This window comes from Strix aluco, chromosome 12 (genome assembly GCF_031877795.1).
Source record: "Strix aluco isolate bStrAlu1 chromosome 12, bStrAlu1.hap1, whole genome shotgun sequence".
In the NCBI taxonomy this organism is placed as follows: domain Eukaryota; kingdom Metazoa; phylum Chordata; class Aves; order Strigiformes; family Strigidae; genus Strix; species Strix aluco.
Window position 1 is genome coordinate 275,646 of NC_133942.1, and position 25,389 is coordinate 301,034.

Here is a 25,389-nt window from a genome sequence, read left to right on the forward strand (position 1 = left end):
TTATGTTGTCCTGGAGAGCTTGCAGAGCACTGGGAAAGGCAGGCAGAGAATTCCTTGCTAGCACCTTCTCTGTGCCTGGGAAGCAGAAGTGTTCACATTGCTTCGCAAGAATCGCTTTTGTGCAGAAAACACTAACACTTGTTCAGAAGGAAAGAAAGCACAGAGCCCCAGATTCTATGTTGTCCTGGAGAGCTTGCAGAGCACTGGGGAAAGGCAGGCAGAGAATTCCCTGCTAGCACCTTCTCTGTGCCTGTTCACATTGCTTCGCAGAATCGCTTTTCTGCAGAAAACAGTAACACTTGTTCAGAACGAAAGAAAGCACAGAGCCCCAGATTCTATGTTGTCCTGGAGAGCTTGCAGAGCACTGGGAAAGGCAGGCAGAGAATTCCTTGCTAGCACCTTCTCTGTGCCTGGGAAGCAGAAGTGTTCACATTGCTTTGCAGAATCGCTTTTGTGCAGAAAACAGTAACACTTGTTCAGAAGGAAATAAAGCACAGAGCCCCAGATTTTATGTTGTCCTGGAGAGCTTGCAGAGCACTGGGGAAAGGCAGGCAGAGAATTCCTTGCTAGCACCTTCTCTGTGCCTGGGAAGCAGAAGTGTTCACATTGCTTCGCAAGAATCGCTTTTGTGCAGAAAACAGTAACACTTGTTCAGAAGGAAAGAAAGCACAGAGCCCCAGATTCTATGTTGTCCTGGAGAGCTTGCAGAGCACTGGGGAAAGGCAGGCAGAGAATTCCCTGATAGCACCTTCTCTGTGCCTGTTCACATTGCTTCGCAGAATCACTTTTGTGCAGAAAACACTAACACTTGTTCAGAAGGAAAGAAAGCACAGAGCCCCAGATTATATGTTGTCCTGGATAGCTTGCAGAGCACTGGGAAAGGCAGGCAGAGAATTCCTTGCTAGCACCTTCTCTGTGCCTGGGAAGCAGAAGTGTTCACATTGCTTTGCAGAATCGCTTTTGTGCAGAAAACAGTAACACTTGTTCAGAAGGAAAGAAAGCACAGAGCCCCAGATTTTATGTTGTCCTGCAGAGCTTGCAGAGCACTGGGGAAAGGCAGGCAGAGAATTCCCTGCTAGCACCTTCTCTGTGCCTGGGAAGCAGAAGTGTTCACATTCCTTCGCAAGAAATGCTTTTGTGCAGAAAACAGTAACACTTGTTCAGAAGGAAAGAAAGCACAGAGCCCCAGATTTTATGTTGTCCTGGAGAGCTTGCAGAGCACTGGGGAAAGGCAGGCAGAGAATTCCTTGCTAGCACCTTCTCTGTGCCTGGGAAGCAGAAGTGTTCACATTGCTTCGCAAGAATCGCTTTTGTGCAGAAAACATTAACACTTGTTCAGAAGGAAAGAAAGCACAGAGCCCCAGATTCTATGTTGTCCTGGAGAGCTTGCAGAGCACTGGGGAAAGGCAGGCAGAGAATTCCCTGATAGCACCTTCTCTGTGCCTGTTCACATTGCTTCGCAGAATCGCTTTTGTGCAGAAAACAGTAACACTTGCTCAGAAGGAAAGAAAGCACAGAGCCCCAGATTTTATGTTGTCCTGGAGAGCTTGCAGAGCACTGGGAAAGGCAGGCAGAGAATTCCTTGCTAGCACCTTCTCTGTGCCTGGGAAGCAGAAGTGTTCACATTCCTTCGCAAGAAAGGCTTTTGTGCAGAAAACAGTAACACTTGTTCAGAAGGAAATAAAGCACAGAGCCCCAGATTTTATGTTGTCCTGGAGAGCTTGCAGAGCACTGGGAAAGGCAGGCAGAGAATTCCTTGCTAGCACCTTCTCTGTGCCTGGGAAGCAGAAGTGTTCACATTGCTTCGCAAGAATCGCTTTTGTGCAGAAAACACTAACACTTGTTCAGAAGGAAAGAAAGCACAGAGCCCCAGATTCTATGTTGTCCTGGAGAGCTTGCAGAGCACTGGGGAAAGGCAGGCAGAGAATTCCCTGCTAGCACCTTCTCTGTGCCTGTTCACATTGCTTCGCAGAATCGCTTTTCTGCAGAAAACAGTAACACTTGTTCAGAACGAAAGAAAGCACAGAGCCCCAGATTCTATGTTGTCCTGGAGAGCTTGCAGAGCACTGGGAAAGGCAGGCAGAGAATTCCTTGCTAGCACCATCTCTGTGCCTGTTCACATTGCTTCGCAGAATCACTTTTGTGCAGAAAACACTAACACTTGTTCAGAAGGAAAGAAAGCACAGAGCCCCAGATTCTATGTTGTCCTGGAGAGCTTGCAGAGCACTGGGGAAAGGCAGGCAGAGAATTCCCTGCAAGCACCTTCTCTGTGCCTGTTCACATTGCTTCGCAGAATCACTTTTGTGCAGAAAACACTAACACTTGTTCAGAAGGAAAGAAAGCACAGAGCCCCAGATTATATGTTGTCCTGGAGAGCTTGCAGAGCACTGGGAAAGGCAGGCAGAGAATTCCTTGCTAGCACCTTCTCTGTGCCTGGGAAGCAGAAGTGTTCACATTGCTTCGCAGAATCGCTTTTGTGCAGAAAACAGTAACACTTGTTCAGAAGGAAATAAAGCACAGAGCCCCAGATTTTATGTTGTCCTGGAGAGCTTGCAGAGCACTGGGGAAAGGCAGGCAGAGAATTCCTTGCTAGCACCTTCTCTGTGCCTGGGAAGCAGAAGTGTTCACATTGCTTCGCAGAATCGCTTTTGTGCAGAAAACAGTAACACTTGTTCAGAAGGAAAGAAAGCACAGAGCCCCAGATTCTATGTTGTCCTGGAGAGCTTGCAGAGCACTGGGGAAAGGCAGGCAGAGAATTCCCTGATAGCACCTTCTCTGTGCCTGTTCACATTGCTTCGCAGAATCACTTTTGTGCAGAAAACACTAACACTTGTTCAGAAGGAAAGAAAGCACAGAGCCCCAGATTATATGTTGTCCTGGAGAGCTTGCAGAGCACTGGGAAAGGCAGGCAGAGAATTCCTTGCTAGCACCTTCTCTGTGCCTGGGAAGCAGAAGTGTTCACATTGCTTTGCAGAATCGCTTTTGTGCAGAAAACAGTAACACTTGTTCAGAAGGAAAGAAAGCACAGAGCCCCAGATTTTATGTTGTCCTGGAGAGCTTGCAGAGCACTGGGGAAAGGCAGGCAGAGAATTCCCTGTTAGCACCTTCTCTGTGCCTGGGAAGCAGAAGTGTTCACATTCCTTCGCAAGAAACGCTTTTGTGCAGAAAACAGTAACACTTGTTCAGAAGGAAAGAAAGCACAGAGCCCCAGATTTTATGTTGTCCTGGAGAGCTTGCAGAGCACTGGGGAAAGGCAGGCAGAGAATTCCTTGCTAGCACCTTCTCTGTGCCTGGGAAGCAGAAGTGTTCACATTGCTTCGCAAGAATCGCTTTTGTGCAGAAAACATTAACACTTGTTCAGAAGGAAAGAAAGCACAGAGCCCCAGATTCTATGTTGTCCTGGAGAGCTTGCAGAGCACTGGGGAAAGGCAGGCAGAGAATTCCCTGCTAGCACCTTCTCTGTGCCTGTTCACATTGCTTCGCAGAATCGCTTTTCTGCAGAAAACAGTAACACTTGTTCAGAACGAAAGAAAGCAAGAGCCCCAGATTCTATGTTGTCCTGGAGAGCTTGCAGAGCACTGGGAAAGGCAGGCAGAGAATTCCTTGCTAGCACCTTCTCTGTGCCTGGGAAGCAGAAGTGTTCACATTGCTTTGCAGAATCGCTTTTGTGCAGAAAACAGTAACACTTGTTCAGAAGGAAAGAAAGCACAGAGCCCCAGATTCTATGTTGTCCTGGAGAGCTTGCAGAGCACTGGGAAAGGCAGGCAGAGAATTCCTTGCTAGCACCTTCTCTGTGCCTGGGAAGCAGAAGTGTTCACATTGCTTCGCAAGAATCGCTTTTGTGCAGAAAACAGTAACACTTGTTCAGAAGGAAAGAAAGCACAGAGCCCCAGATTCTATGTTGTCCTGGAGAGCTTGCAGAGCACTGGGGAAAGGCAGGCAGAGAATTCCCTGCTAGCACCTTCTCTGTGCCTGTTCACATTGCTTCGCAGAATCGCTTTTGTGCAGAAAACAGTAACACTTGTTCAGAAGGAAAGAAAGCACAGAGCCCCAGATTCTATGTTGTCCTGGAGAGCTTGCAGAGCACTGGGGAAAGGCAGGCACAGAATTCCCTGCTAGCACCTTCTCTGTGCCTGGGAAGCAGAAGTGTTCACATTCCTTCGCAAGAAACGCTTTTGTGCAGAAAACAGTAACACTTGTTCAGAAGGAAATAAAGCACAGAGCCCCAGATTTTATGTTGTCCTGGAGAGCTTGCAGAGCACTGGGGAAAGGCAGGCAGAGAATTCCTTGCTAGCACCTTCTCCGTGCCTGGGAAGCAGAAGTGTTCACATTGCTTCGCAGAATCGCTTTTGTGCAGAAAACAGTAACACTTGTTCAGAAGGAAAGAAAGCACAGAGCCCCAGATTCTATGTTGTCCTGGAGAGCTTGCAGAGCACTGGGGAAAGGCAGGCAGAGAATTCCCTGATAGCACCTTCTCTGTGCCTGTTCACATTGCTTCGCAGAATCACTTTTGTGCAGAAAACACTAACACTTTTTCAGAAGGAAAGAAAGCACAGAGCCCCAGATTATATGTTGTCCTGGATAGCTTGCAGAGCACTGGGAAAGGCAGGCAGAGAATTCCTTGCTAGCACCTTCTCTGTGCCTGGGAAGCAGAAGTGTTCACATTGCTTTGCAGAATCGCTTTTGTGCAGAAAACAGTAACACTTGACCAGAAGGAAAGAAAGCACAGAGCCCCAGATTTTATGTTGTCCTGCAGAGCTTGCAGAGCACTGGGGAAAGGCAGGCAGAGAATTCCCTGCTAGCACCTTCTCTGTGCCTGGGAAGCAGAAGTGTTCACATTGCTTCGCAAGAATCGCTTTTGTGCAGAAAACAGTAACACTTGTTCAGAAGGAAAGAAAGCACAGAGCCCCAGATTTTATGTTGTCCTGGAGAGCTTGCAGAGCACTGGGGAAAGGCAGGCAGAGAATTCCTTGCTAGCACCTTCTCTGTGCCTGGGAAGCAGAAGTGTTCACATTGCTTCGCAAGAATCGCTTTTGTGCAGAAAACATTAACACTTGTTCAGAAGGAAAGAAAGCACAGAGCCCCAGATTCTATGTTGTCCTGGAGAGCTTGCAGAGCACTGGGGAAAGGCAGGCAGAGAATTCCCTGATAGCACCTTCTCTGTGCCTGTTCACATTGCTTCGCAGAATCGCTTTTGTGCAGAAAACAGTAACACTTGTTCAGAAGGAAAGAAAGCACAGAGCCCCAGATTTTATGTTGTCCTGGAGAGCTTGCAGAGCACTGGGAAAGGCAGGCAGAGAATTCCTTGCTAGCACCTTCTCTGTGCCTGGGAAGCAGAAGTGTTCACATTGCTTTGCAGAATCGCTTTTGTGCAGAAAACAGTAACACTTGTTCAGAAGGAAGGAAAGCACAGAGCCCCAGATTTTATGTTGTCCTGGAGAGCTTGCAGAGCACTGGGAAAGGCAGGCAGAGAATTCCTTGCTAGCACCTTCTCTGTGCCTGGGAAGCAGAAGTGTTCACATTGCTTCGCAAGAATCGCTTTTGTGCAGAAAACACTAACACTTGTTCAGAAGGAAAGAAAGCACAGAGCCCCAGATTCTATGTTGTCCTGGAGAGCTTGCAGAGCACTGGGGAAAGGCAGGCAGAGAATTCCCTGCTAGCACCTTCTCTGTGCCTGTTCACATTGCTTCGCAGAATCGCTTTTCTGCAGAAAACAGTAACACTTGTTCAGAACGAAAGAAAGCACAGAGCCCCAGATTCTATGTTGTCCTGGAGAGCTTGCAGAGCACTGGGAAAGGCAGGCAGAGAATTCCTTGCTAGCACCTTCTCTGTGCCTGGGAAGCAGAAGTGTTCACATTGCTTTGCAGAATCGCTTTTGTGCAGAAAACAGTAACACTTGTTCAGAAGGAAATAAAGCACAGAGCCCCAGATTTTATGTTGTCCTGGAGAGCTTGCAGAGCACTGGGGAAAGGCAGGCAGAGAATTCCTTGCTAGCACCTTCTCTGTGCCTGGGAAGCAGAAGTGTTCACATTGCTTCGCAAGAATCGCTTTTGTGCAGAAAACAGTAACACTTGTTCAGAAGGAAAGAAAGCACAGAGCCCCAGATTCTATGTTGTCCTGGAGAGCTTGCAGATCACTGGGGAAAGGCAGGCAGAGAATTCCCTGATAGCACCTTCTCTGTGCCTGTTCACATTGCTTCGCAGAATCACTTTTGTGCAGAAAACACTAACACTTGTTCAGAAGGAAAGAAAGCACAGAGCCCCAGATTATATGTTGTCCTGGATAGCTTGCAGAGCACTGGGAAAGGCAGGCAGAGAATTCCTTGCTAGCACCTTCTCTGTGCCTGGGAAGCAGAAGTGTTCACATTGCTTTGCAGAATCGCTTTTGTGCAGAAAACAGTAACACTTGTTCAGAAGGAAAGAAAGCACAGAGCCCCAGATTTTATGTTGTCCTGCAGAGCTTGCAGAGCACTGGGGAAAGGCAGGCAGAGAATTCCCTGCTAGCACCTTCTCTGTGCCTGGGAAGCAGAAGTGTTCACATTCCTTCGCAAGAAACGCTTTTGTGCAGAAAACAGTAACACTTGTTCAGAAGGAAAGAAAGCACAGAGCCCCAGATTTTATGTTGTCCTGGAGAGCTTGCAGAGCACTGGGGAAAGGCAGGCAGAGAATTCCTTGCTAGCACCTTCTCTGTGCCTGGGAAGCAGAAGTGTTCACATTGCTTCGCAAGAATCGCTTTTGTGCAGAAAACATTAACACTTGTTCAGAAGGAAAGAAAGCACAGAGCCCCAGATTCTATGTTGTCCTGGAGAGCTTGCAGAGCACTGGGGAAAGGCAGGCAGAGAATTCCCTGATAGCACCTTCTCTGTGCCTGTTCACATTGCTTCGCAGAATCGCTTTTGTGCAGAAAACAGTAACACTTGCTCAGAACGAAAGAAAGCACAGAGCCCCAGATTTTATGTTGTCCTGGAGAGCTTGCAGAGCACTGGGAAAGGCAGGCAGAGAATTCCTTGCTAGCACCTTCTCTGTGCCTGGGAAGCAGAAGTGTTCACATTGCTTTGCAGAATCGCTTTTGTGCAGAAAACAGTAACACTTGTTCAGAAGGAAGGAAAGCACAGAGCCCCAGATTTTATGTTGTCCTGGAGAGCTTGCAGAGCACTGGGAAAGGCAGGCAGAGAATTCCTTGCTAGCACCTTCTATGTGCCTGGGAAGCAGAAGTGTTCACATTGCTTCGCAAGAATCGCTTTTGTGCAGAAAACACTAACACTTGTTCAGAAGGAAAGAAAGCACAGAGCCCCAGATTCTATGTTGTCCTGGAGAGCTTGCAGAGCACTGGGGAAAGGCAGGCAGAGAATTCCCTGCTAGCACCTTCTCTGTGCCTGTTCACATTGCTTCGCAGAATCACTTTTGTGCAGAAAACACTAACACTTGTTCAGAAGGAAAGAAAGCACAGAGCCCCAGATTATATGTTGTCCTGGAGAGCTTGCAGAGCACTGGGAAAGGCAGGCAGAGAATTCCTTGCTAGCACCTTCTCTGTGCCTGGGAAGCAGAAGTGTTCACATTGCTTCGCAGAATCGCTTTTGTGCAGAAAACAGTAACACTTGTTCAGAAGGAAATAAAGCACAGAGCCCCAGATTTTATGTTGTCCTGGAGAGCTTGCAGAGCACTGGGGAAAGGCAGGCAGAGAATTCCTTGCTAGCACCTTCTCTGTGCCTGGGAAGCAGAAGTGTTCACATTGCTTCGCAGAATCGCTTTTGTGCAGAAAACAGTAACACTTGTTCAGAAGGAAAGAAAGCACAGAGCCCCAGATTCTATGTTGTCCTGGAGAGCTTGCAGAGCACTGGGGAAAGGCAGGCAGAGAATTCCCTGATAGCACCTTCTCTGTGCCTGTTCACATTGCTTCGCAGAATCACTTTTGTGCAGAAAACACTAACACTTGTTCAGAAGGAAAGAAAGCACAGAGCCCCAGATTATATGTTGTCCTGGAGAGCTTGCAGAGCACTGGGAAAGGCAGGCAGAGAATTCCTTGCTAGCACCTTCTCTGTGCCTGGGAAGCAGAAGTGTTCACATTGCTTTGCAGAATCGCTTTTGTGCAGAAAACAGTAACACTTGTTCAGAAGGAAAGAAAGCACAGAGCCCCAGATTTTATGTTGTCCTGGAGAGCTTGCAGAGCACTGGGGAAAGGCAGGCAGAGAATTCCCTGCTAGCACCTTCTCTGTGCCTGGGAAGCAGAAGTGTTCACATTCCTTCGCAAGAAACGCTTTTGTGCAGAAAACAGTAACACTTGTTCAGAAGGAAAGAAAGCACAGAGCCCCAGATTTTATGTTGTCCTGGAGAGCTTGCAGAGCACTGGGGAAAGGCAGGCAGAGAATTCCTTGCTAGCACCTTCTCTGTGCCTGGGAAGCAGAAGTGTTCACATTGCTTCGCAAGAATCGCTTTTGTGCAGAAAACATTAACACTTGTTCAGAAGGAAAGAAAGCACAGAGCCCCAGATTCTGTGTTGTCCTGGAGAGCTTGCAGAGCACTGGGGAAAGGCAGGCAGAGAATTCCCTGATAGCACCTTCTCTGTGCCTGTTCACATTGCTTCGCAAGAATCGCCTTTGTGCAGAAAACACTAAATCTTGTTCAGAACAAAAGAAAGCACAGAGCCCCAGAATTGCTGCTGTTCTGGAGAGCTTGCAGAGCACTGGGGAGAGGCAGGCAGAGAATTCCCTGCTAGCTCCTTCTCTGTGCCTGGGAAGCAGAAGTGTTCACATTGCTTCGCAGAATCGCTTTTCTGCAGAAAACAGTAACACTTGTTCAGAACAAAAGAAAGCACAGAGCCCCAGATTTTATGTTGTCCTGGAGAGCTTGCAGAGCACTGAGGAAAGGCAGGCAGAGAATTCCTTGCTAGAACCTTCTCTGTGCCTGGGAAGCAGAAGTGTTCACATTGCTTCGCAAGAATCGCTTTTCTGCAGAAAACACTAACACTTGTTCAGAACAAAAGAAAGCACAGAGCCCCAGATTTTATGTTGTCCTGTAGAGCTTGCAGAGCACTGGGGAAAGGCAGTCAGAGAATTCCCTGCTAGCACCTTCTCTGTGCCTGGGAAGCAGAAGTGTTCACATTACTTCGCATAATCGCTTTTCTGCAGAAAACACTAACACTTGTTCAGAACAAAAGAAAGCACAGAGCCCCAGATTCTATGTTGTCCTGGAGAGCTTGCAGAGCACTGGGGAAAGGCAGGCAGAGAATTCCTTGCTAGCACCTTCTCTGTGCCTGGGAAGCAGAAGTGTTTACATTGCTTCGCAGAATCGCTTTTGTGCAGAAAACACTAACAATTGTTCAGAACTAAAGAAAGCACAGAGCCCCAGATTTGCTGTTCTTCTGGAGAGCTTGCATAGCACTGGGGAAAGGCAGGCAGAGAATTCCCTGCTAGTACCTTCTCTGTGCCTGTGAAGCAGAAGTGTTCACATTGCTTCGCAGAATCGCTTTTGTGCAGAAAACAGTAACACTTGTTCAGAAGGAAAGAAAGCACAGAGCCCCAGATTTTATGTTGTCCTGTAGAGCTTGCAGAGCACTGAGGAAAGGCAGGCAGAGAATTCCCTGCTAGCACCTTCTCTGTGCCTGGGAAGCAGAAGTGTTCACATTGCTTCGCAGAATCGCCTTTGTGCAGAAAACACTAACACTTGTTCAGAACAAAAGAAAGCACAGAGTCCCAGATTTTATGTTGTCCTGGAGAGCTTGCAGAGCACTGGGGAAAGGCAGGCAGAGAATTCCCTGCTAGCACCTTCTCTGTGCCTGGGAAGCAGAAGTGTTCACATTGCTTTGCAGAATCGCTTTTCTGCAGAAAACACTAACACTTGTTCAGAACAAAAGAAAGCACAGAGCCCCAGATTTGCTGTTGTCCTGGAGAGCTTGCAGAGCACTGAGGAAAGGCAGGCAGAGAATTCCTTGCTAGCACCTTCTCTGTGCCTGGGAAGCAGAAGTGTTCACATTGCTTCGCAGAATCGCTTTTCTGCAGAAAACACTAACACTTGTTAAGAACAAAAGAAAGCACAGAGCCCCAGATTTTATGTTGTACTGTAGAGCTTGCAGAGCACTGGGGAAAGGCAGGCAGAGAATTCCCTGCTAGCACCTTCTCTGTGCCTGGGAAGCAGAAGTGTTCACATTGCTTCGCAGAATCGCCTTTGTGCAGAAAACAGTAACACTTGTTCAGAAGGAAAGAAAGCACAGAGCCCCAGATTCTATGTTGTCCTGGAGAGCTTGCAGAACACTGGGGAAAGGCAGGCAGAGAATTCCCTGCTAGCACCTTCTCTGTGCCTGGGAAGCAGAAATGTTCACATTGCTTCGCAGAATCGCCTTTGTGCAGAAAACACTAACACTTGTTCAGAACAAAAGAAAGCACAGAGCCCCAGATTTGCTGTTCTTCTGGAGAGCTTGCAGAGCACTGGGGAAAGGCAGGCAGAGAATTCCCTGCTAGTACCTTCTCTGTGCCTGGGAAGCAGAAGTGTTCACATTGCTTCGCAGAATCGCTTTTCTGCAGAAAACACTAACACTTGTTCAGAAGGAAAGAAAGCACAGAGCCCCAGATTTTATGTTGTCCTGGAGAGCTTGCAGAGCACTGGGGAAAGGCAGGCAGAGAATTCCCTGCTAGCACCTTCTCTGTGCCTGGGAAGCAGAAGTGTTCACATTGCTTCGCAGAATCGCCTTTGTGCAGAAAACACTAACACTTGTTCAGAACAAAAGAAAGCACAGAGCCGAGATTTTATGTTGTCCTGGAGAGCTTGCAGAGCACTGGGGAAAGGCAGGCAGAGAATTCCCTAGTAGCACCTTCTCTGTGCCTGGGAAGCAGAAGTGTTCACATTACTTCGCAGAATCGCTTTTCTGCAGAAAACACTAACACTTGTTCAGAACAAAAGAAAGCACAGAGCCCCAGATTTTATGTTGTCCTGGAGAGCTTGCAGAGCACTGAGGAAAGGCAGGCAGAGAATTCCTTGCTAGCACCTTCTCTGTGCCTGGGAAGCAGAAGTGTTCACATGGCTTCGCAGAATCGCTTTTGTGCAGAAAACAGTAACACTTGTTCAGAACAAAAGAAAGCACAGAGCCGAGATTTTATGTTGTCCTGGAGAGCTTGCAGAGCACTGGGGAAAGGCAGGCAGAGAATTCCCTGCTAGCACCTTCTCTGTGCCTGGGAAGCAGAAGTGTTCACATTGCTTCGCAGAATCGCCTTTGTGCAGAAAACACTAACACTTGTTCAGAACAAAAGAAAGCACAGAGCCCCAGATTCTATGTTGTCCTGGAGAGCTTGCAGAGCACTGGGGAAAGGCATGCAGGGAATTCCCTGCTAGCACCTTCTCTGTGCCTGGGAAGCAGAAGTGTTCACATTGCTTCGCAGAATCGCTTTTGTGCAGAAAACACTAACAATAGTTCAGAACTAAAGAAAGCACAGAGCCCCAGATTTGCTGTTCTTCTGGAGAGCTTGCATAGCACTGGGGAAAGGCAGGCAGAGAATTCCTTGCTAGCACCTTCTCTGTGCCTGGGAAGCAGAAGTGTTCACATTGCTTCGCAGAATCGCTTTTGTGCAGAAAACAGTAACACTTGCTCAGAAGGAAAGAAAGCACAGAGCCCCAGATTTTATGTTGTCCTGGAGAGCTTGCAGAGCACTGGGGAAAGGCAGGCAGAGAATTCCCTGCTAGCACCTTCTCTGTGCCTGGGAAGCAGAAGTGTTCACATTGCTTCGCAGAATCGCCTTTGTGCAGAAAACACTAACACTTGTTCAGAACAAAAGAAAGCACAGAGCCCCAGATTTGCTGTTCTTCTGGAGAGCTTGCAGAGCACTGGGGAAAGGCAGGCAGAGAATTCCCTGCTAGTACCTTCTCTGTGCCTGGGAAGCAGAAGTGTTCACATTGCTTCGCAGAATCGCTTTTGTGCAGAAAACACTAACACTTGTTCAGAAGGAAAGAAAGCACAGAGCCCCAGATTTTATGTTGTCCTGGAGAGCTTGCAGAGCACTGGGGAAAGGCAGGCAGAGAATTCCCTGCTAGCACCTTCTCTGTGCCTGGGAAGCAGAAGTGTTCACATTGCTTCGCAGAATCGCCTTTGTGCAGAAAACACTAACAATTGTTCAGAACAAAAGAAAGCACAGAGCCGAGATTTTATGTTGTCCTGGAGAGCTTGCAGAGCACTGGGGAAAGGCAGGCAGAGAATTCCCTGCTAGCACCTTCTCTGTGCCTGGGAAGCAGAAGTGTTCACATTACTTCGCAGAATCGCTTTTCTGCAGAAAACACTAACACTTGTTCAGAACAAAAGAAAGCACAGAGCCCCAGATTTTATGTTGTCCTGGAGAGCTTGCAGAGCACTGAGGAAAGACAGGCAGAGAATTCCTTGCTAGCACCTTCTCTGTGCCTGGGAAGCAGAAGTGTTCACATGGCTTCGCAGAATCGCTTTTGTGCAGAAAAAAGTAACACTTGTTCAGAACAAAAGAAAGCACAGAGCCGAGATTTTATGTTGTCCTGGAGAGCTTGCAGAGCACTGGGGAAAGGCAGGCAGAGAATTCCCTGCTAGCACCTTCTCTGTGCCTGGGAAGCAGAAGTGTTCACATTGCTTCGCAGAATCGCCTTTGTGCAGAAAACACTAACACTTGTTCAGAACAAAAGAAAGCACAGAGCCCCAGATTTTATGTTGTCCTGGAGAGCTTGCAGAGCACTGGGGAAAGGCAGGCAGAGAATTCCCTGCTAGCACTTTCTCTGTGCCTGGGAAGCAGAAGTGTTTACATTGCTTCGCAGAATCGCTTTTCTGCAGAAAACACTAACACTTATTCAGAACAAAAGAAAGCACAGAGCCCCAGATTTGCTGTTCTTCTGGAGAGCTTGCATAGCACTGGGGAAAGGCAGGCAGAGAATTCCCTGCTAGTACCTTCTCTGTGCCTGTGAAGCAGAAGTGTTCACATTGCTTCGCAGAATCGCTTTTGTGCAGAAAACAGTAACACTTGTTCAGAAGGAAAGAAAGCACAGAGCCCCAGATTTTATGTTGTCCTGTAGAGCTTGCAGAGCACTGGGGAAAGGCAGGCAGAGAATTCCCTGCTAGCACCTTCTCTGTGCCTGGGAAGCAGAAGTGTTCACATTGCTTCGCAGAATCGCCTTTGTGCAGAAAACACTAACACTTGTTCAGAACAAAAGAAAGCACAGAGTCCCAGATTTTATGTTGTCCTGGAGAGCTTGCAGAGCACTGGGGAAAGCCAGGCAGAGAATTCCCTGCTAGCACCTTCTCTGTGCCTGGGAAGCAGAAGTGTTCACATTGCTTTGCAGAATCGCTTTTGTGCAGAAAACACTAACACTTGTTCAGAACAAAAGAAAGCACAGAGCCCCAGATTTGCTGTTGTCCTGGAGAGCTTGCAGAGCACTGAGGAAAGGCAGGCAGAGAATTCCTTGCTAGCACCTTCTCTGTGCCTGGGAAGCAGAAGTGTTCACATTGCTTCGCAGAATCGCTTTTCTGCAGAAAACACTAACACTTGTTCAGAACAAAAGAAAGCACAGAGCCCCAGATTTTATGTTGTACTGTAGAGCTTGCAGAGCACTGAGGAAAGGCAGGCAGAGAATTCCCTGCTAGCACCTTCTCTGTGCCTGGGAAGCAGAAGTGTTCACATTGCTTCGCAGAATCGCCTTTGTGCAGAAAACACTAACACTTGTTCAGAACAAAAGAAAGCACAGAGCCCCAGATTCTATGTTGTCCTGGAGAGCTTGCAGAACACTGGGGAAAGGGAGGCAGAGAATTCCCTGCTAGCACCTTCTCTGTGCCTGGGAAGCAGAAATGTTCACATTGCTTCGCAGAATCGCCTTTGTGCAGAAAACACTAACACTTGTTCAGAACAAAAGAAAGCACAGAGCCCCAGATTTGCTGCTGTTCTGGAGAGCTTGCAGAGCACTGGGGAAAGGCAGGCAGAGAATTCCCTGCTAGCACCTTCTCTGTGCCTGGGAAGCAGAAGTGTTTACATTACTTCGCAGAATCGCTTTTCTGCAGAAAACACTAACACTTGTTCAGAACAAAAGAAAGCACAGAGCCCCAGATTTTATGTTGTCCTGGAGAGCTTGCAGAGCACTGGGGAAAGGCAGGCAGAGAATTCCCTGCTAGCACCTTCTCTGTGCCTGGGAAGCAGAAGTGTTCACATTGCTTCGCAGAATCGCTTTTCTGCAGAAAACACTAACACTTGTTCAGAACAAAAGAAAGCACAGAGCCCCAGATTTTATGTTGTCCTGGAGAGCTTGCAGAGCACTGACGAAAGGCAGGCAGAGAATTCCTTGCTAGCACCTTCTCTGTGCCTGGGAAGCAGAAGTGTTCACATTGCTTCGCAGAATCGCCTTTGTGCAGAAAACACTAACACTTGTTCAGAACAAAAGAAAGCACAGAGCCCCAGATTTTATGTTGTCCTGGAGAGCTTGCAGAGCACTGGGGAAAGGCAGGCAGAGAATTCCCTGCTAGCACCTTCTCTGTGCCTGGGAAGCAGAAGTGTTCACATTGCTTCGCAGAATCGCTTTTCTGCAGAAAACACTAACACTTATTCAGAACAAAAGAAAGCACAGAGCCCCAGATTTTATGTTATCCTGGAGAGCTTGCAGAGCACTGAGGAAAGGCAGGCAGAGAATTCCTTGCTAGCACCTTCTCTGTGCCTGGGAAGCAGAAGTGTTCACATTGCTTCGCAGAATCGCTTTTCTGCAGAAAACACTAACACTTGTTCAGAACAAAAGAAAGCACAGAGCCCCAGAATTGCTGCTGTTCTGGAGAGCTTGCAGAGCACTGGGGAAAGGCAGGGAGAGATTTCCCTGCTAGCTCCTTCTCTGTGCCTGGGAAGCAGAAGTGTTCACATTGCTTCGCAGAATCGCCTTTGTGCAGAAAACACTAACACTTGTTCAGAACAAAAGAAAGCACAGAGCCCCAGAATTGCTGCTGTTCTGGAGAGCTTGCAGAGCACTGGGGAGAGGCAGGCAGAGAATTCCTTGCTAGCACCTTCTCTGTGCCTGGGAAGCAGAAGTGTTCACATTACTTCGCAGAATCGCTTTTCTGCAGAAAACACTAACACTTGTTCAGAACAAAAGAAAGCACAGAGCCCCAGATTTTATGTTGTCCTGGAGAGCTTGCAGAGCACTGAGGAAAGGCAGGCAGAGAATTCCTTGCTAGCACCTTCTCTGTGCCTGGGAAGCAGAAGTGTTCACATTGCTTCGCAGAATCGCTTTTCTGCAGAAAACACTAACACTTGTTCAGAACAAAAGAAAGCACAGAGCCCCAGATTTTATGTTGTACTGTAGAGCTTGCAGAGCACTGGGGAAAGGCAGGCAGAGAATTCCCTGCTAGCACCTTCTCTGTGCCTGGGAAGCAGAAGTGTTCACATTGCTTCGCAGAATCGCCTTTGTGCAGAAAACACTAACACTTGTTCAGAACAAAAGAAAGCACAGAGCCCCAGATTTTATGTTGTCCTGGAGAGCTTGCAGAGCACTGGGGAAAGGCAGGCAGGGAATTCCCTGCTAGCACTTTCTCTGTGCCTGGGAAGCAGAAGTGTTTACATTGCTTCGCAGAATCGCTTTTCTGCAGAAAACAGTAACACTTGTTCAGAAGGAAAGAAAGCACAGAGCCCAAGATTTGCTGTTCTTCTGGAGAGCTTGCATAGCACTGCGGAAAGGCAGGCAGAGAATTCCCTGCTAGTACCTTCTCTGTGCCTGGGAAGCAGAAGTGTTCACATTGCTTCGCAGAATCGCTTTTGTGCAGAAAACAGTAACACTTGTTCAGAACAAAAGAAAGCACAGAGCCCCAGATTTTATGTTGTCCTGGAGAGCTTGCAGAGCACTGGGGAAAGGCAGGCAGAGAATTCCCTGCTAGCACCTTCTCTGTGCCTGGGAAGCAGAAGTGTTCACATTGCTTCGCAAGAATCGCTTTTGTGCAGAAAACATTAACACTTGTTCAGAAGGAAAGAAAGCACAGAGCCCCAGATTCTGTGTTGTCCTGGAGAGCTTGCAGAGCACTGGGGAAAGGCAGGCAGAGAATTCCCTGATAGCACCTTCTCTGTGCCTGTTCACATTGCTTCGCAGAATCGCTTTTGTGCAGAAAACAGTAACACTTGTTCAGAAGGAAAGAAAGCACAGAGCCCCAGATTTTATGTTGTCCTGGAGAGCTTGCAGAGCACTGGGAAAGGCAGGCAGAGAATTCCTTGCTAGCACCTTCTCTGTGCCTGGGAAGCAGAAGTGTTCACATTGCTTTGCAGAATCGCTTTTGTGCAGAAAACAGTAACACTTGTTCAGAAGGAAGGAAAGCACAGAGCCCCAGATTTTATGTTGTCCTGGAGAGCTTGCAGAGCACTGGGAAAGGCAGGCAGAGAATTCCTTGCTAGCACCTTCTCTGTGCCTGGGAAGCAGAAGTGTTCACATTGCTTCGCAAGAATCGCCTTTGTGCAGAAAACACTAAATCTTGTTCAGAACAAAAGAAAGCACAGAGCCCCAGAATTGCTGCTGTTCTGGAGAGCTTGCAGAGCACTGGGGAGAGGCAGGCAGAGAATTCCCTGCTAGCTCCTTCTCTGTGCCTGGGAAGCAGAAGTGTTCACATTGCTTCGCAGAATCGCTTTTCTGCAGAAAACACTAACACTTGTTCAGAACAAAAGAAAGCACAGAGCCCCAGATTTTATGTTGTCCTGGAGAGCTTGCAGAGCACTGAGGAAAGGCAGGCAGAGAATTCCTTGCTAGAACCTTCTCTGTGCCTGGGAAGCAGAAGTGTTCACATTGCTTCGCAAGAATCGCTTTTCTGCAGAAAACACTAACACTTGTTCAGAACAAAAGAAAGCACAGAGCCCCAGATTTTATGTTGTCCTGGAGAGCTTGCAGAGCACTGGGGAAAGGCAGTCAGAGAATTCCCTGCTAGCACCTTCTCTGTGCCTGGGAAGCAGAAGTGTTCACATTACTTCGCATAATCGCTTTTCTGCAGAAAACACTAACACTTGTTCAGAACAAAAGAAAGCACAGAGCCCCAGATTCTATGTTGTCCTGGAGAGCTTGCAGAGCACTGGGGAAAGGCAGGCAGAGAATTCCCTGCTAGCACCTTCTCTGTGCCTGGGAAGCAGAAGTGTTTACATTGCTTCGCAGAATCGCTTTTGTGCAGAAAACACTAACAATTGTTCAGAACTAAAGAAAGCACAGAGCCCCAGATTTGCTGTTCTTCTGGAGAGCTTGCATAGCACTGGGGAAAGGCAGGCAGAGAATTCCCTGCTAGTACCTTCTCTGTGCCTGTGAAGCAGAAGTGTTCACATTGCTTCGCAGAATCGCTTTTGTGCAGAAAACAGTAACACTTGTTCAGAAGGAAAGAAAGCACAGAGCCCCAGATTTTATGTTGTCCTGTAGAGCTTGCAGAGCACTGAGGAAAGGCAGGCAGAGAATTCCCTGCTAGCACCTTCTCTGTGCCTGGGAAGCAGAAGTGTTCACATTGCTTCGCAGAATCGCCTTTGTGCAGAAAACACTAACACTTGTTCAGAACAAAAGAAAGCACAGAGCCCCAGATTTTATGTTGTCCTGGAGAGCTTGCAGAGCACTGGGGAAAGGCAGGCAGAGAATTCCCTGCTAGCACCTTCTCTGTGCCTGGGAAGCAGAAGTGTTCACATTGCTTTGCAGAATCGCTTTTCTGCAGAAAACACTAACACTTGTTCAGAACAAAAGAAAGCACAGAGCCCCAGATTTGCTGTTGTCCTGGAGAGCTTGCAGAGCACTGAGGAAAGGCAGGCAGAGAATTCCTTGCTAGCACCTTCTCTGTGCCTGGGAAGCAGAAGTGTTCACATTGCTTCGCAGAATCGCTTTTCTGCAGAAAACACTAACACTTGTTAAGAACAAAAGAAAGCACAGAGCCCCAGATTTTATGTTGTACTGTAGAGCTTGCAGAGCACTGGGGAAAGGCAGGCAGAGAATTCCCTGATAGCACCTTCTCTGTGCCTGGGAAGCAGAAGTGTTCACATTGCTTCGCAGAATCGCCTTTGTGCAGAAAACAGTAACACTTGTTCAGAAGGAAAGAAAGCACAGAGCCCCAGATTCTATGTTGTCCTGGAGAGCTTGCAGAACACTGGGGAAAGGCAGGCAGAGAATTCCCTGCTAGCACCTTCTCTGTGCCTGGGAAGCAGAAATGTTCACATTGCTTCGCAGAATCGCCTTTGTGCAGAAAACACTAACACTTGTTCAGAACAAAAGAAAGCACAGAGCCCCAGATTTGCTGTTCTTCTGGAGAGCTTGCAGAGCACTGGGGAAAGGCAGGCAGAGAATTCCCTGCTAGTACCTTCTCTGTGCCTGGGAAGCAGAAGTGTTCACATTACTTCGCAGAATCGCTTTTCTGCAGAAAACACTAACACTTGTTCAGAACAAAAGAAAGCACAGAGCCCCAGATTTTATGTTGTCCTGGAGAGCTTGCAGAGCACTGGGGAAAGGCAGGCAGAGAATTCCCTAGTAGCACCTTCTCTGTGCCTGGGAAGCAGAAGTGTTCACATTACTTCGCAGAATCGCTTTTCTGCAGAAAACACTAACACTTGTTCAGAACAAAAGAAAGCACAGAGCCCCAGATTTTATGTTGTCCTGGAGAGCTTGCAGAGCACTGAGGAAAGGCAGGCAGAGAATTCCTTGCTAGCACCTTCTCTGTGCCTGGGAAGCAGAAGTGTTCACATGGCTTCGCAGAATCGCTTTTGTGCAGAAAACAGTAACACTTGTTCAGAACAAAAGAAAGCACAGAGCCGAGATTTTATGTTGTCCTGGAGAGCTTGCAGAGCACTGGGGAAAGGCAGGCAGAGAATTCCCTGCTAGCACCTTCTCTGTGCCTGGGAAGCAGAAGTGTTCACATTGCTTCGCAGAATCGCCTTTGTGCAGAAAACACTAACACTTGTTCAGAACAAAAGAAAGCACAGAGCCCCAGATTTTATGTTGTCCTGGAGAGCTTGCAGAGCACTGGGGAAAGGCAGGCAGGGAATTCCCTGCTAGCACCTTCTCTGTGCCTGGGAAGCAGAAGTGTTCACATTGCTTCGCAGAATCGCTTTTGTGCAGAAAACACTAACAATAGTTCAGAACTAAAGAAAGCACAGAGCCCCAGATTTGCTGTTCTTCTGGAGAGCTTGCATAGCACTGGGGAAAGGCAGGCAGAGAATTCCTTGCTAGCACCTTCTCTGTGCCTGGGAAGCAGAAGTGTTCACATTGCTTCGCAGAATCGCTTTTGTGCAGAAAACAGTAACACTTGCTCAGAAGGAAAGAAAGCACAGAGCCCCAGATTTTATGTTGTCCTGGAGAGCTTGCAGAGCACTGGGGAAAGGCAGGCAGAGAATTCCCTGATAGCACCTTCTCTGTGCCTGGGAAGCAGAAGTGTTCACATTGCTTCGCAGAATCGCTTTTGTGCAGAAAACAGTAACACTTGTTCAGAAGGAAAGAAAGCACAGAGCCCCAGATTCTATGTTGTCCTGGAGAGCTTGCAGAACACTGGGGAAAGGCAGGCAGAGAATTCCCTGCTAGCACCTTCTCTGTGCCTGGGAAGCAGAAATGTTCACATGGCTTCGCAGAATCGCCTTTGTGCAGAAAACACTAACACTTGTTCAGAACAAAAGAAAGCACAGAGCCCCAGATTTGCTGTTCTTCTGGAGAGCTTGCAGAGCACTGGGGAAAGGCAGGCAGAGAATTCCCTGCTAGTACCTTCTCTGTGCCTGGGAAGCAGAAGTGTTCACATTGCTTCGCAGAATCGCTTTTCTGCAGAAAACACTAACACTTGTTCAGAAGGAAAGAAAGCACAGAGCCCCAGATTTTATGTTGTCCTGGAGAGCTTGCAGAGCACTGGGGAAAGGCAGGCAGAGAATTCCCTGCTAGCACCTTCTCTGTGCCTGGGAAGCAGAAGTGTTCACATTGCTTCGCAGAATCGCCTTTGTGCAGAAAACACTAACACTTGTTCAGAACAAAAGAAAGCACAGAGCCGAGATTTTATGTTGTCCTGGAGAGCTTGCAGAGCACTGGGGAAAGGCAGGCAGAGAATTCCCTAGTAGCACCTTCTCTGTGCCTGGGAAGCAGAAGTGTTCACATTACTTCGCAGAATCGCTTTTCTGCAGAAAACACTAACACTTGTTCAGAACAAAAGAAAGCACAGAGCCCCAGATTTTATGTTGTCCTGGAGAGCTTGCAGAGCACTGAGGAAAGGCAGGCAGAGAATTCCTTGCTAGCACCTTCTCTGTGCCTGGGAAGCAGAAGTGTTCACATGGCTTCGCAGAATCGCTTTTGTGCAGAAAAAAGTAACACTTGTTCAGAACAAAAGAAAGCACAGAGCCGAGATTTTATGTTGTCCTGGAGAGCTTGCAGAGCACTGGGGAAAGGCAGGCAGAGAATTCCCTGCTAGCACCTTCTCTGTGCCTGGGAAGCAGAAGTGTTCACATTGCTTCGCAGAATCGCCTTTGTGCAGAAAACACTAACACTTGTTCAGAACAAAAGAAAGCACAGAGCCCCAGATTTTATGTTGTCCTGGAGAGCTTGCAGAGCACTGGGGAAAGGCAGGCAGAGAATTCCCTGCTAGCACTTTCTCTGTGCCTGGGAAGCAGAAGTGTTTACATTGCTTCGCAGAATCGCTTTTCTGCAGAAAACACTAACACTTATTCAGAACAAAAGAAAGCACAGAGCCCCAGATTTGCTGTTCTTCTGGAGAGCTTGCATAGCACTGGGGAAAGGCAGGCAGAGAATTCCCTGCTAGTACCTTCTCTGTGCCTGTGAAGCAGAAGTGTTCACATTGCTTCGCAGAATCGCTTTTGTGCAGAAAACAGTAACACTTGTTCAGAAGGAAAGAAAGCACAGAGCCCCAGATTTTATGTTGTCCTGTAGAGCTTGCAGAGCACTGGGGAAAGGCAGGCAGAGAATTCCCTGCTAGCACCTTCTCTGTGCCTGGGAAGCAGAAGTGTTCACATTGCTTCGCAGAATCGCCTTTGTGCAGAAAACACTAACACTTGTTCAGAACAAAAGAAAGCACAGAGTCCCAGATTTTATGTTGTCCTGGAGAGCTTGCAGAGCACTGGGGAAAGCCAGGCAGAGAATTCCCTGCTAGCACCTTCTCTGTGCCTGGGAAGCAGAAGTGTTCACATTGCTTTGCAGAATCGCTTTTGTGCAGAAAACACTAACACTTGTTCAGAACAAAAGAAAGCACAGAGCCCCAGATTTGCTGTTGTCCTGGAGAGCTTGCAGAGCACTGAGGAAAGGCAGGCAGAGAATTCCTTGCTAGCACCTTCTCTGTGCCTGGGAAGCAGAAGTGTTCACATTGCTTCGCAGAATCGCTTTTCTGCAGAAAACACTAACACTTGTTCAGAACAAAAGAAAGCACAGAGCCCCAGATTTTATGTTGTACTGTAGAGCTTGCAGAGCACTGAGGAAAGGCAGGCAGAGAATTCCCTGCTAGCACCTTCTCTGTGCCTGGGAAGCAGAAGTGTTCACATTGCTTCGCAGAATCGCCTTTGTGCAGAAAACTCTAACACTTGTTCAGAACAAAAGAAAGCACAGAGCCCCAGATTCTATGTTGTCCTGGAGAGCTTGCAGAACACTGGGGAAAGGGAGGCAGAGAATTCCCTGCTAGCACCTTCTCTGTGCCTGGGAAGCAGAAATGTTCACATTGCTTCGCAGAATCGCCTTTGTGCAGAAAACACTAACACTTGTTCAGAACAAAAGAAAGCACAGAGCCCCAGATTTGCTGCTGTTCTGGAGAGCTTGCAGAGCACTGGGGAAAGGCAGGCAGAGAATTCCCTGCTAGCACCTTCTCTGTGCCTGGGAAGCAGAAGTGTTTACATTACTTCGCAGAATCGCTTTTCTGCAGAAAACACTAACACTTGTTCAGAACAAAAGAAAGCACAGAGCCCCAGATTTTATGTTGTCCTGGAGAGCTTGCAGAGCACTGGGGAAAGGCAGGCAGAGAATTCCCTGCTAGCACCTTCTCTGTGCCTGGGAAGCAGAAGTGTTCACATTGCTTCGCAGAATCGCTTTTCTGCAGAAAACACTAACACTTGTTCAGAACAAAAGAAAGCACAGAGCCCCAGATTTTATGTTGTCCTGGAGAGCTTGCAGAGCACTGACGAAAGGCAGGCAGAGAATTCCTTGCTAGCACCTTCTCTGTGCCTGGGAAGCAGAAGTGTTCACATTGCTTCGCAGAATCGCCTTTGTGCAGAAAACACTAACACTTGTTCAGAACAAAAGAAAGCACAGAGCCCCAGATTTTATGTTGTCCTGGAGAGCTTGCAGAGCACTGGGGAAAGGCAGGCAGAGAATTCCCTGCTAGCACCTTCTCTGTGCCTGGGAAGCAGAAGTGTTCACATTGCTTCGCAGAATCGCTTTTCTGCAGAAAACACTAACACTTGTTCAGAACAAAAGAAAGCACAGAGCCCCAGATTTTATGTTATCCTGGAGAGCTTGCAGAGCACTGAGGAAAGGCAGGCAGAGAATTCCTTGCTAGCACCTTCTCTGTGCCTGGGAAGCAGAAGTGTTCACATTGCTTCGCAGAATCGCTTTTCTGCAGAAAACACTAACACTTGTTCAGAACAAAAGAAAGCACAGAGCCCCAGAATTGCTGCTGTTCTGGAGAGCTTGCAGAGCACTGGGGAAAGGCAGGGAGAGATTTCCCTGCTAGCTCCTTCTCTGTGCCTGGGAAGCAGAAGTGTTCACATTGCTTCGCAGAATCGCCTTTGTGCAGAAAACACTAACACTTGTTCAGAACAAAAGAAAGCACAGAGCCCCAGAATTGCTGCTGTTCTGGAGAGCTTGCAGAGCACTGGGGAGAGGCAGGCAGAGAATTCCTTGCTAGCACCTTCTCTGTGCCTGGGAAGCAGAAGTGTTCACATTACTTCGCAGAATCGCTTTTCTGCAGAAAACACTAACACTTGTTCAGAACAAAAGAAAGCACAGAGCCCCAGATTTTATGTTGTCCTGGAGAGCTTGCAGAGCACTGAGGAAAGGCAGGCAGAGAATTCCTTGCTAGCACCTTCTCTGTGCCTGGGAAGCAGAAGTGTTCACATTGCTTCGCAGAATCGCTTTTCTGCAGAAAACACTAACACTTGTTCAGAACAAAAGAAAGCACAGAGCCCCAGATTTTATGTTGTACTGTAGAGCTTGCAGAGCACTGGGGAAAGGCAGGCAGAGAATTCCCTGCTAGCACCTTCTCTGTGCCTGGGAAGCAGAAGTGTTCACATTGCTTCGCAGAATCGCCTTTGTGCAGAAAACACTAACACTTGTTCAGAACAAAAGAAAGCACAGAGCCCCAGATTTTATGTTGTCCTGGAGAGCTTGCAGAGCACTGGGGAAAGGCAGGCAGGGAATTCCCTGCTAGCACTTTCTCTGTGCCTGGGAAGCAGAAGTGTTTACATTGCTTCGCAGAATCGCTTTTCTGCAGAAAACAGTAACACTTGTTCAGAAGGAAAGAAAGCACAGAGCCCCAGATTTGCTGTTCTTCTGGAGAGCTTGCATAGCACTGCGGAAAGGCAGGCAGAGAATTCCCTGCTAGTACCTTCTCTGTGCCTGGGAAGCAGAAGTGTTCACATTGCTTCGCAGAATCGCTTTTGTGCAGAAAACAGTAACACTTGTTCAGAACAAAAGAAAGCACAGAGCCCCAGATTTTATGTTGTCCTGGAGAGCTTGCAGAGCACTGGGGAAAGGCAGGCAGAGAATTCCCTGCTAGCACCTTCTCTGTGCCTGGGAAGCAGAAGTGTTCACATTGCTTCGCAGAATCGCTTTTGTGCAGAAAACAGTAACACTTGTTCAGAAGGAAAGAAAGCACAGAGCCCCAGATTTTATGTTGTCCTGGAGAGCTTGCAGAGCACTGGGGAAAGGCAGGCAGAGAATTCCCTGCTAGCACCTTCTCTGTGCCTGGGAAGCAGAAGTGTTCACATTGCTTCGCAGAATCGCTTTTCTGCAGAAAACACTAACATTTGTTCAGAACAAAAGAAAGCACAGAGCCCCAGATTTTATGTTGTCCTGGAGAGCTTGCAGAGCACTGGGGAAAGGCAGGCAGAGAATTCCTTGCTAGCACCTTCTCTGTGCCTGGGAAGCAGAAGTGTTTACATTGCTTCGCAGAATCGCTTTTGTGCAGAAAACACTAAGAATTGTTCAGAACTAAAGAAAGCACAGAGCCCCAGATTTGCTGTTCTTCTGGAGAGCTTGCATAGCACTGGGGAAAGGCAGGCAGAGAATTCCCTGCTAGTACCTTCTCTGTGCCTGGGAAGCAGAAGTGTTCACATTGCTTCGCAGAATCGCTTTTCTGCAGAAAACACTAACACTTGTTCAGAAGGAAAGAAAGCACAGAGCCCCAGATTTTATGTTGTCCTGGAGAGCTTGCAGAGCACTGGGGAAAGGCAGGCAGAGAATTCCCTGCTAGCACCTTCTCTGTGCCTGTGAAGCAGAAGTGTTCACATTGCTTCGCAGAATCGCTTTTGTGCAGAAAACAGTAACACTTGTTCAGAAGGAAAGAAAGCACAGAGCCCCAGATTTTATGTTGTCCTGTAGAGCTTGCAGAGCACTGAGGAAAGGCAGGCAGAGAATTCCCTGCTAGCACCTTCTCTGTGCCTGGGAAGCAGAAGTGTTCACATTGCTTCGCAGAATCGCCTTTGTGCAGAAAACACTAACACTTGTTCAGAACAAAAGAAAGCACAGAGTCCCAGATTTTATGTTGTCCTGGAGAGCTTGCAGAGCACTGGGGAAAGGCAGGCAGAGAATTCCCTGCTAGCACCTTCTCTGTGCCTGGGAAGCAGAAGTGTTCACATTGCTTTGCAGAATCGCTTTTCTGCAGAAAACACTAACACTTGTTCAGAACAAAAGAAAGCACAGAGCCGCAGATTTTATGTTGTCCTGGAGAGCTTGCAGAGCACTGAGGAAAGGCAGGCAGAGAATTCCTTGCTAGCACCTTCTCTGTGCCTGGGAAGCAGAAGTGTTCACATTGCTTCGCAGAATCGCTTTTCTGCAGAAAACACTAACACTTGTTAAGAACAAAAGAAAGCACAGAGCCCCAGATTTTATGTTGTACTGTAGAGCTTGCAGAGCACTGGGGAAAGGCAGGCAGAGAATTCCCTGCTAGCACCTTCTCTGTGCCTGGGAAGCAGAAGTGTTCACATTGCTTCGCAGAATCGCCTTTGTGCAGAAAACAGTAACACTTGTTCAGAAGGAAAGAAAGCACAGAGCCCCAGATTCTATGTTGTCCTGGAGAGCTTGCAGAACACTGGGGAAAGGCAGGCAGAGAATTCCCTGCTAGCACCTTCTCTGTGCCTGGGAAGCAGAAATGTTCACATTGCTTCGCAGAATCGCCTTTGTGCAGAAAACACTAACACTTGTTCAGAACAAAAGAAAGCACAGAGCCCCAGATTTGCTGTTCTTCTGGAGAGCTTGCAGAGCACTGGGGAAAGGCAGGCAGAGA